The 11,196-nt window shown below is 43.3% G+C and overlaps 1 long non-coding RNA gene and 1 pseudogene across 2 annotated transcripts in view; both read left to right on the top strand.

Moving 5' to 3' along the window:
* The first annotated feature begins 3,127 nt into the window (after positions 1-3,127).
* LOC121492064 lies at positions 3,128-4,489 on the top strand (annotated as a pseudogene).
* A 1,866-nt stretch (positions 4,490-6,355) lies between these two features.
* LOC121491562 overlaps positions 6,356-11,196 on the top strand; it is a 37,745-nt gene continuing 32,904 nt past the window's right edge. For both annotated transcript variants that reach the window (XR_005988003.1, XR_005988002.1), the window contains exons 1-2: positions 6,356-6,545; positions 7,574-7,643. This is a non-coding gene — a long non-coding RNA (uncharacterized LOC121491562). The remainder of the gene's footprint in view (positions 6,546-7,573; positions 7,644-11,196) is intronic.

The raw sequence follows: 11,196 nt of genomic DNA, 5'->3' as shown, positions 1-11,196 counted from the left end.
GTCCCTTTGTCTCAGGAACATTCCGCCCACACCCTAGGCCCTCTGGGGCTCTCTTCTCTCCCCTCTCTTATCAGGGTATTTTTCAAAGTAAATACATCCCCCTTTCTGAGAGAAATTTTGGTGCAAATTGCCTCATGCCACTTGATGCACCAGTTGTCATATTGGAGCCACTTAGTGTTGGAAGAGACTTCAGGAGGTTTCGTGTATTTGAGAGCTTGCTGAGCCTAACTTTTACCAAATATAAAGTATTTTAAAGACAAAGTGGTGCCACAGGGAGGGGTGCTTAGAGGGGAGGAACTAACAAGTGGTTTTCCACATTTGCTCAAAGGGGAGGCTGTTGATCTGTGAGGTTTGTCACTGCTGCTTCCAAAAACAATCACACACATGCATACGAACATAAAAGAGCAGGCCTTTTCACTTTCTATAGGATCATATTTTGCTGCAAACTGTGACCCCGCGTAATGAGCTTTTGACACATTTCTTTTAAGTTGCTTGGTATAATCGTAGGGTTTTGCTGTTTTCAGATCTTCCTCGCTTAATTGAGGGATTGCCACACACAGATGACATCAGGAATTCCTGAGTTTCTTAGAAACAGCCTCTATCTACTTAGATTGTGAGAATGGCTTTTCTAAAGGAAATACATTTATCTGAAAGCCACAGAAAATTTCTAAATACAGGGTAGCTTCCTGAAACAGCAGGAGTTAGTGCCTTTAGGATACTGTATTTGTATGATATAATGAAATTTGATTCCTTTGAAATTGACAAGTAAATATAAGTTAAGGAAAAACTGACCCATTTTTTTTTTTATGGAAACATTTCATTGTGATCTTAGCTTTTACATCATTACATGCTCCTTGGCTAAGTTGATAATAGGCATGTAAACTGTTTTATGCAATTGAAAGGAACATAATTTTCACATAATTTGGAGGTGTGATTATTACTCAAACGTTTATGCACAATTATGATAAACAAACGCCCATAGAATTAATTCAGCTGGGCTTGTATTTCTATGATCAAGTCCCCTCTATCCTTTCTTGACCCCTGCTTGGTAATTTCTTCTGACTCATTTTAATCATGTTTTATCCTCACAGTGCTTCTTAATAAGAGTCCAATCTTGCCATCTCTCTGCCATGAAATGCTGTTCATGTAGTTTGATCTGTGGACCTAAATGATCTCTGCGCAGATTTGTTTGTCTCACGTGGATAGTGACTGATTATTACTATTTCTGAAACAGTTCTCCTTAGCAAATGCCCAAAAGGACTATCAAAGGTATTAATAATAATAGAAATGACTCTCTCTACCTCTGTTTAACCACCTCATGGAAAAGCAAGTGCAAGAATGCAACCCAGAGGAAACAGAAATGACCATTTTCCCAGCCACACTGCTCAGAACTTAAGATGTCTGATTTTCACAACTGTGCATGTTTTCATGCTCCCAGGGCCCCTCCCAGCTCCACAAAAATCAGGCACCCAGGGAAGACCCCAGCACAGTAGGATCCAACCTAACTAGTGCATGTTTAAAATATAAGGTGACATTTAGATGTCTAGAATATCAGAAATACACCGTGAATTTATCTTTAGGGCAGCGGAGCATTCAAACACTCAACCTGCCTCCTGACAATACCTGCAAGGAGAATATGCTGACTATAACAGGTGAATTTCGAGAAGACTGATGACCAGTTGCAACACACTGAGTATTGTTAAAATGTGGATTCTGTTCCCTTACATAGACAGTTACTAAACACCTACTGTATACAGGTATCATGAGGATCACAACATAAGTAAAATAATTCTTGTCCTCAAGAAAGGCATATCCTCATAGAGAATGGAAAGGATATCAGTTGTAAAAATAACCCTGACAAATATTTGCTGAGTATTTACCATGTGCCAGATGCTCCACATGTATTACCTCATGGAATCTTCATGGCAACTGTCTAGAAAAATGATTAAAGAGGACAATGCAGGTGAAACAAACAATTTAACCATTACTTCATGAAGTAGATGGTCTCTTTTCCAAGGCCTGCAAAAAGGGGTAGAAGGCAAGAAAATTTTATAAGATTAAGCACAAAGTTCTAGAAAGAGAAAAGTAGAAAAGTATCTGATTGTCTGGGGCTGCATGGTCAACCTTGTTTGGGGTAAGAAGGCTCAGAGTTGGCTTGGCCCAGAGTTTGGGGCCGGCTGACTGAATATGCTGGCTGTGGTCAAGCAGAACCACTTACAGGGACACAAAAGTGAACTTAATTTTGGTTTTGCTGATGTGGCACCTTGGCCAGGAGTGGCTCCACCTCGGGCCTAGAAATTTATTTCAACCCAACCTTAAGATAAAAAACTGTTATTATCTTTGTTTGCAGATGAGAAGACAGAGACAGAGGGGTAAAAAATATATATATGTGCCAAGGCCAGAAGAGAGTGTGAAGCCAAGATTCAAATGCTGCGTCTGCTGTCAACATTTCCATCCCCAAGTCATGCACTATACTGTGCCCATGATCATCGTGTAGGGACAGAGTCAGGAGCACATGAGCAGAGAGAGCAAGGAGGGAAACGTTGAAAACCTTGCAATGCTCTCATATCTCTCTCTCTAACACACACACACACACACACACACACACACACACACAATGTCCTTTCATTTGAACTGAGAAAACTGAAAGCATTATTCAAATTAAAAATGAGAGGAAAAACATGTCCCCATTCCATTCTCACCTCTAAATATCATTTGTTGATTTATTTTAACAAAAGGGTTTTAGGACTGAATTTCTCTGATCATCGCTTAGGTTTATCACTTTATACATGGAGCCAGAGCTTCCCTCCAGACTCTCACTCTGACAACTTTTATAAGGAGAATGGACTCTATGAAATAGAAATCATATTAAACATGCTTATTTTATCCTAGAGATTTCAACTATCCGATATTCTAGAATTGTCGAGATTTGATTTCTAACCATGGTCTCCTATTTTAAGGGCAACGTTCCCAGTGTCTTCAGCATAGGTGACTCTCACACATTAGGACTAACAGCTGGGTTGGTGGGCTGCCTTTATGGAATTTAATACCCAAATAAATTAAGGTTTCTCAAAGTTGATTTAAATCCCCATTAGGGACCCCCACTGGAGCCACCTCTACCAGCAACATGTTCAAGGTAATTCAGAGGTCTGTGGGGCCAGCCAGCCTGAGTCTGCTCACCCTTAAAGTCTATGCATCACCTAAAAGGGACTCACCTCACAAAACTTCTGTGAAGGTTAATGAGCGTTCACTCTACTCGGTTCCTGAGGGTCAATCTAAATATGTGGAGGAGCCAAGGACCCAGCTTGAAGAAAGCATTTCACATCTCCACCTTTTTTGCGAGCCATATACAAGTTGGTGTCAGGAAATATACTCACAAACAAAGCCCAAGATTCAGAGCTTGGTTCCATGGGGTTAGACAGCTATGAATATCTCCAAAATGCACCTCCTGGATTTTTTCCAAGACTTGGTGTTACTGGTTTTGCTGGCATTGTTGGACTTCTTTTGGCCAGAGGGTCAACAATAAAGAAGCTGGTGTATCCACCTGGGTTCATGGGACTAGCTGCCTCTCTTTATTATCCACAACAAGCCATCGTATTTGTCCAGGTCCGTGGGGAGAAATGATATGACTGGGGTTTACGAGGATACATAGTCGTGGAAGATTTGTGGAAGGAGAACTTTCAAAAGCCAGGAAATGTGAAGAATTCACCTGGAAATAAGTAGAATGCTCCATACTCTGCCCATTTTAATCAGTTATAGGTAAACGTTGGAAACTCCATGCATTTTCTACAGAAAAATGACAGAGAAGTCAGTACTGAATGTAGTAAGTTGGCTTTCTTCTTCAGGAAAAACTATACCAGGCTTCTTTGTTATCTTCGGTGATGCCATACTACCAGTGGACTAATCGGAATTCCTTTCACCTAGAGATAATGTCCAGCAGTAGAACTCCTGGTTCTCATGTTGCTATTTATATACGTTATTAAAATTCTGAATTTAAAAAAAAAACCATTAGGCAAACACTGGTAACACAGAGAAGAAAATTAGATCTCTTTCAATTGATTCGATTCCCAGATTTGTTACTGAAGTCATTCGTGATTTTTTGGTTTAACTCAGAGACACACAGATAACTAGTTAATGCACACAGTAATATCAACATATGATTTAAAAAAATAAAGAGAAACAAGATATGAGAAGAAATCAGCCCTAGCAACAGAAAATAACACAAGTAAACAAGGCAAGCAGTAGTCTCCATGCTCACCGGCCTCAACAATTTCCTTTATGGCACAGATGCACATTTTGGCACAGATGCACATTTCCGCCAACAACAAAGTCAACTGGTGCTACCTCTTCACAACTTCCTGCCTTCCTCTTTCCTTCCCTCGCCCCCCTACCAGAGCAACCCCTGTGGGTGGCCCTCTGTCTCAGCACAAGCTCTTCCTCAGCTCAAACTTTTTTCCTGCACAGAGCCGAGGAAGAGGCCAACCAACAGGTGTTCCCTGGATAACCATGCCCTTGCTTTTACAGGGCCACATCCCAGCAGGAGGAGGGACAGACCCTATTAAGTTCTGTAGGAGCACAGACTGCGTAGTCACCCCGCCTCAGATCAGCCCCGAGATCTGGACTCTCACTCCCTCTGTAGCCTTGGGTGTAACATTAAAACTGCCCCCTCTGCCTCCGTGTCCTCACAAATAAAACCTAGACAATGCTTACCCCATAGTTTTCATGTGGTTTAAATAAACTTTGTTTAAAAACCTAAGTATCAGATGCATGGCAATGCTCCCCGGCCTCTATTCATACATCTTTCTTCCTCCTTCCTATGGACGCCTCCCAGGTCCCTGAGACTGTGGACTATATTGAGGGATCTTTGCTCCCTAAATCACACTACCACTTCTGGGTTTTTCCTACTCCGTCCCTCCCTTCGACCAACACGACCTACCCTCACACTCCCAGAGAATGTGATCTCCACCCATGGGGGTTATTTCCCGTTCCTTTTCTGCATTTGGTCTTTGATTAAAAACAACCTGCGTCCGCCCAGCCTCTGCTATGGTCTCAACACGTGTGTCCCTCCAAAACTCATATGCTGAAACCTACCCGCAAAGTGATGGTGTTTGGAGGTGGGTAATTGGGGAGATGATTAGGTCATGAGGCTGGATCAGTGCCCTTACAGCAGGGACCCCAGAAAGGGCCCTCTGTACTTCTGCTATGTGAGGACATGGCAAAAAGCCATCTTGAGCCAGGAAGCAGGCTCTCCTCGCACCCAGGATTTGTCGGCACCCTGACCTTGGGTTTCCCAGCCTCTGGAACTATGAGAGATAACTTTCTGTTGCTTACATAAGCCATCCATCCGGGCAGTGGTATTTTTGTTATAGCAGCCTGAAGGGAGTAAGCAGCCCCTAACAATTCACAAAGCACCATCATAGCCAAGCCCTCATTTGTTCCTCCTCATGTTCCTACAACCGAGGCAGGATGGGTATTATTGCTCTTCATTTTATATATATTAAAAAAAAAAATCAAGGGTCTAAGCAATGAAGGGATTTTCTCAAGGTCACATGGAGAGAGAAAGAGGTAGAGTCAGGGATTGGTGCCAGGTGGTCTTCTGCCTTGAGATCCCTTGTTCTTTTCCAATGTTTTCTTCACTCTACGTCTATCTGTTGAGTGCCAGCTTTGCCATTCCAGAACTGGAAATACATCAGAGAGCAAAGCAAAGTCTCTGCCAACATGGAGCTTCCATTTTAGTTACAAGGGACTTACTGGAAATAAATTGATTCTTATATAATAACATAAATGACTTGTAATGTCGGAGAGTTGTAAGTGCTCAGAAAAAAATACTGAAGCCGGATAGGGGATACATAGAAAGGTGAGTGGGGGTGAAAGAGGAGGCTCTTTTAGGTAGGGTAGTCCGGAAAGACATCCCTTCCGCAGAGAGCTGAAGAAGGTGGGGGGTGGGCTGGGTGAGCATCCACAGGCACAGCATTCCAGTCAGAGGGAACAGCAAGGACAAGCATCCTGAGGTGGGTGCGTCTTGGAGGGATTAAGGAACAGCATGTCCACTGAACACTGGTTTTATTGGTTGTTATTAGGTGCGACTTGAAAGAAGCACTTTGTGGTCCAGTAACTTTCCGAGCCTCTGGGTAAAGCAGAAATTCTGAGAGCCTCTAAAACACCAAAGCAGTCCGTGAATCTTCTCGAGCTAGCTACAGTGCACAGCGTTGCACAATGTTATTCAACCATGGAAACCTTTCCTCAAGGAGCATCTCAAGGGATTATTGTTCCACAGAACACTCTGGAAAATGCTGCACCACACCCTGCTTTTACTGGAAAGAGGAAGCGGGGCTAGAAACTAGAACCTCAGGCACTGTGTGCAGGCGGGGAGGACACAGGACACCTAGAGAGGCCCCGAGGTCCGCCCGGCGCGGCCAGCCAGGCCTGGGCCTTGTCAACGCTGACACTACCCTTGGCGCCTAGTTCCTGCCTGACCCTCCGGGCTGTTCCGTCATTTGCCCTGGGCCAGTGGGTTCCAAGCCCTGCTGCCTTCCTTCGCGCTGGTACTTGGGGAAATTGGAGCAGTGGGGGGCGTTCAGCTGGGGCTCCCCGAGTGATGCGTGCAGCCGGCCGGGGGAGGGGGGGGCTCCCCGCAGCCCAGGGGGGGGAGTCCCACCCCCACCCCAAGAATGAAGGGTGCAGTCAGGGGGGCCTCCCCACAGCCCAGGACGGGGGAGTCCCACCCTCACCCCAAGAATGAAGGGTGCAGTGGGGGGGCTCCCCGCATCCCGGGGGGTTAGGAGTCCCACCCCCACCCCCAGAGTGAAGGGTGGGGGGGAGCACCCTGTAGCCCAGGGAGAGGAGTTCCACCACCCCAGAGTGAAGGGTGGAGTCAGGGGGGCCTCCCCACAGCCCAGGGGGGAGGAACCCACCCCACCCCCAGTGAAGGGCGCAGCCCAGGAGGGAGGAGTCCCACCCCCACCCCCAGTGAAGGGCTCGGTGGCGGGGGGGGGGGGGGGGGGGGGGGGGGGGGGGGGGGGGGGGGGGGACAGACTTCCCCGCAGCCCAGGCCAGAGATCCGCCCTTGTACCGAGCTCTGAGCCCCCGCTGCCAAGGACACTTCCAGAAACCCCCCGCTGCAGCCAGGTGCGGAGGGGGCTGGAGGGAGGCTCCCACTTGTCTGGGAGGAATGCTGGTCACTGTCCCCCTTGGGAAGGACTCCCCAGGCCTCTGCAAGCCACGAAGCCAGGAACTGAGTGGGAAGCAGCTGGGGTGGGCCCGCTGCGGAGACAGCGGAGGGGACAGCAGAGGGGACAGCCCAGAGAGCACAGGAGAGGCCTGACCTCGGGGAGCCCCGCAGAGGGCAGGGGGCCGCTGCCCAGGGAAGGCTGGGACAGCAGTGGCCGCCAGGGCTGTCACCCAGCAGGCTGGGCCAAGGAACATCAGAAGAGAGCTAGCAGGAGCCATCGGTTGGTTTTTCAAAAAATAATAAACTGTATAAATAGATGTCCATGCCAGTCGTTGCTTACTCCTAAAATAAATAAAATGTAAGTGATCAAGTGAAAAATATTAAATGAATTCTTTCTTTCAGGACCTTCGGAGAAATCTTGCCCAAAAGATCTGGCGAGGAGCCCCACCACAGATGAGCAGATACATCCCAGGTAAAATGACAATTTCTTTCATTGTGCGGCCTTGTCATCGGGGTTTTAAAAAACTCCACTTAGGACTACGTGTATACACAGCTGAAAAATTCTACTGAAAACGGCAACTGCCCCAGGCCAGAATGTGTGGGCATTTTCTCTTGAAGTGATGGAAGAGATAAAATTAAAGGTAAAAGAACTATTATAACTTTTCTTGAGGGTTGAGAGCTTGCTGAGCACCAGACATTTTGTACACAGAATTGTAACGTGTACTACAGGCTAGCATCACCGTGCCTATTTTACAGATGAAGAAACTGGTTAAGCAATAACATTAGTTAAGAGATTGGTCTGGGATGCAGACCCAGACCTCTCTGACTGGAAAGTCAGGCTCTTTCTGTGATCACAAGCCATGGGTGTTATCACATCGATAGCAGCATAAGGCTCTGGGAACTGAGCACTTGGTATTCTCATTCTCTTACTGGTCAAACTGCTCTTTAATTCTGAAGACCCTTCCAGAAATAGGTAAAAATTCAATCAAATAACTACCAAACTGGGCTTTGCAGGGTCTCTGTGAAACCCTCCTACATCCTCATTTACTTGATCACTTAAGGGATCAATTTGTTCTGCTTCCTGCAACATATCTTCCCAGAGCTGAATGTCACTCATGTTCTTAACTAAAGATGAACAAAATCCTTTCTGTTTAATTTGCTTTCATTTTAATAACCAATTATTCAATTCGTAAGCCTACTAAGTGTGCCAGCCACATCTTCCCACAAAAAGAGGAAGAGAGGATTGGTTTCCAAGAGCAAGCAGCCATTGCTGTTACCTATACATTTTGTTCTTCTTGACAGAGCAGTACATTTACAAATTTTTCAGCTGCATATCTGTTGACACATCAGCAGGACTGAAAACAGTGCCTACACTCACCACCTTAGTGATGATTCCACCAATACATAATTCACATAATCCCTTAGGGTTGCCTATATAATCTAAATAATCCAACTTCAGTCAACAAATGGTTGTTGTGTAAAAACACAAAAGAGAAAACATGCTTCAGCTATGTCAGTATAACATGCACGATGATATTAATTTTCCTATCATAAAGAGTGAAGTTTTATGAAATCTTTTTGCAATAGTTTTTATTGGTGGTCTCTATTCCCATACCATAACCCACAGATTGAAAATATCTACAATTGGGCAGAAAAAAATCTAAAATTGGAAGAGAAATTGAGGTACAACATTAATTCACATACATATTAACCACCAAGAAAGTTAATAACCAGTATGCAGCCTGGAATCTAGTTCAATTTCAGTTCAACATTAAAGCTACTGCATAAAAATTCCTTTGTAGTAAAATGAGCTTTAATTTTTAGAGGCTTTGTAGCCATTCTTGTAATCATTCAAGGTCAAATGCAAAAGGAGCAAAAAAGAACAAAGCTTGTCTATGTTTGCAAAAAAAAAAAAAAAGTGGCAAATTTCCTTTCAATCTTTTCCCCTATTTCAACAAGATGAAACCAAGCCTCTCCAGCCTAGTTCTAGGCAACTATAGCCACACTTGCCTACCATCCAATTCATTGCAGCTTTAAATGATTTATTTTAACATTTGGATCAAAGTAACATCTTTTTTATGCATAGGTAGAGTTACTTTGTGCTGTAATTAGGATAATGGAGCAACTTCCCTTTGTCCTTGATAATTTGAATACCACTTTCCCAAAATGTGTTTCTCTGGGTAAAGATATTGCACCCTATTCAAACGTAAACATTCACTTTTTATCATGCATTGGGATCACCTGTAGGGTGACTATAACCACTTACAATTAACAGTTTGGTTGTTTGATGAAGCCATTTACAGGAAGGAAAATAGTTTCCCTGGTGTTACCCTTGAGAATACTAACACTGGGGTCTAAGCACTCAATGTCGTAGTGCTTTGCAGGAAGAGGGCCGTCCCAAGTTAAATAAGGAGAGTAAAATACATAGGTGTGTCCTAGTCAATACTTGGATAATCAAAAGGTAAACAACTCTTCTTGAAATCATGGCTAGTTAATATTTATATTTTGATATCTTTAGGCCTTTCTCTTCTTTCCTTTCCTTTATATATGTTTTTAGTTCCAACTTCTCCTCCCTAATTGCTGTGTAAGACTCTTCCCTTGAATCTTACTCTACTCCTCTAAAAATCAGTTATTTCTAGAGAAAAAAATCATTTAGGTCATCAATCTTTTCTTTGTTTTTATTCTCAAAGCCTCTCAGAGATCAAGAAAGAGCCATTTTACTTTTTTCTTTCTTTCTTTCTTTTTTCAGCCTCTTGTCATTGAAAAGTTTTTCCTGAATATCAGAAAGGGAGACAGAACATAAAGACTCCTAACTCTGGGAAACGAACTAGGGGTGATGGAGGGGGAGGAGGGTGGGGGGTGGGGGTGAATGGGTGACGCACTGAGGGGAGCACTTGACGGGATGAGCACTGGGTGTTATTCTGTATGTTGGTAAATTGAACACCAATAAAAAAATAAATTTATTATTAAAAAAAAAGTTTTTCCTGAATGGGATTATAAAAATTAATGTTAATATTTGGCAAAGTAATGCTATTAACACTCTTCCCTCCCTGACCCCCACAAAACAATGTCATATTCACAGGATAATAGCAGGATTTATTGCAAAATATTAATTCATGGTGATATAATCCAGTAAGAAGATGCACATTTAAAGTGGCAGGATGCATTATGTCACTGAGACTCTACATGTGACCACGGTTGGAGACAACACATCAAAGAGCCAAATTTAATGTCATTTGTGAATATGGCTGCTACCAGTCATAATAAGACCTTACTCCATAGGAGGGAAAATGTTTGACAATGTGCTTTCTTTTAGAACCAGGAAGGAAAGGGTAGATTTGATTTTGGATTGCCTCTTTGATCCTTCAAATCTCAGAAAAAGGGAATTTAAGTCTGAGTTCCTTTGAAAGCATCATCCCATCAAGGAGAATTTAGTAAATAATGTAGTTATTTCTCCCATACTGCCCAACCTAATGATTGAAGCCCAATAGAAGAGGAAGCCTTGACTGCACCAGTCCTATCAGCGGCAGAGCACAGAAGCATATTCATATTCAATCATCAAATGTTACAATAGTAGCACCACAAAAAAATTTAGTTTAATAACCTAACATCATCTTTCTTAAATTATTAAAATATTACTGAAGAATGGTTTAAAATAAACGGCTGATGAGGAAATTTTCTAAGAGGAAAAAATTCTACCTATTTTTGTGGCTCCAGATGATTTTCAGTATATTTGCCAGCTAATGCATATCACGAACCTACCTGATTACATAAATTTGACCCTCATTATTGTGCAGTGGTTTCCTTAATTTTAAAATATGGTGAACAAGTGATTTCTCATCCTGGCTTTAATAGTGTCACAGTTAACCTATCGCCATATTTCTTTGTCTGTTTACAAAATGGATGCTTTATTTTTTTTCAGCCTTTCAGCTTTGCTGGAAATGCTGGGCAACAGGAAAGAATTGAGTTCATGACTCATCAGCTTATTAGGCCACTCTTCCCAGTGACTAGAAATGCTGCGTCAG

The sequence above is a fragment of the Vulpes lagopus genome, chromosome 5 (genome assembly GCF_018345385.1).
Source record: "Vulpes lagopus strain Blue_001 chromosome 5, ASM1834538v1, whole genome shotgun sequence".
NCBI lineage: Eukaryota > Metazoa > Chordata > Mammalia > Carnivora > Canidae > Vulpes > Vulpes lagopus.
This window is presented reverse-complemented; position numbering and strand designations above follow the sequence as displayed.